The sequence below is a fragment of the Chrysochloris asiatica genome, unplaced genomic scaffold, assembly GCF_000296735.1.
Source record: "Chrysochloris asiatica unplaced genomic scaffold, ChrAsi1.0 scaffold00094, whole genome shotgun sequence".
Lineage (NCBI taxonomy): Eukaryota > Metazoa > Chordata > Mammalia > Afrosoricida > Chrysochloridae > Chrysochloris > Chrysochloris asiatica.
Genome location: NW_006408612.1, coordinates 6,380,218 through 6,380,874, shown reverse-complemented (window position 1 = coordinate 6,380,874; position 657 = coordinate 6,380,218).

Sequence of the window (657 nt, the reverse complement as noted above, 5' to 3'; positions counted from 1 at the left end):
TGTTTCTGACTATTCCTTTCTCTCCCTCTCCAGTGTCTACTCTATATTATAAGGCAAGGGAAACCAAGATTAAAACAAACAAACAAAAACAGTCAAGCATCTTAACGTGATTCCCCCCGCTTCCAACCATGACTCAATCCCTATATCTCAGAGCTCTGCCGTTCCAAGGCTGTGCATATATCGTCCTTTATCTCTGTCCCATTTACGGAGGCTTGCTTTTTGCCATAATGTTTATAGGTTTCAGCAGAGTTTATAAACTAAAACAGACTAGGAGAAAAAGCCTGGTGATAAAAGTTTTGAAAAGCAGCCACTGAAAATCTTATGAATCACAAAGATCGGATTAATAATGGATCAAGAGGATAAGGCATGACCAGGAAGTGCATGGCATTGCTGTCAGGGCCAACTTGATACCAACAAGCAATGGATGTTGTTATTGTTGTTAAGTGCCATTGAGTTCTTTCCAACTCATAATGACCCTGTACACGGTTTCTGAGGAGCAGCTGGTGAGCTTGAATTGCCAACGTTGCAGTTCATGCCACTTTGCAATCCAGTGCATTAACCTGCAGAGCCACATCAGGACTACTAGTAATGGATAAGGGATCCAAATTCTCTACATCCTGGACAACATTTGTTGTTTTCCAGTTTTTCTATCATAGC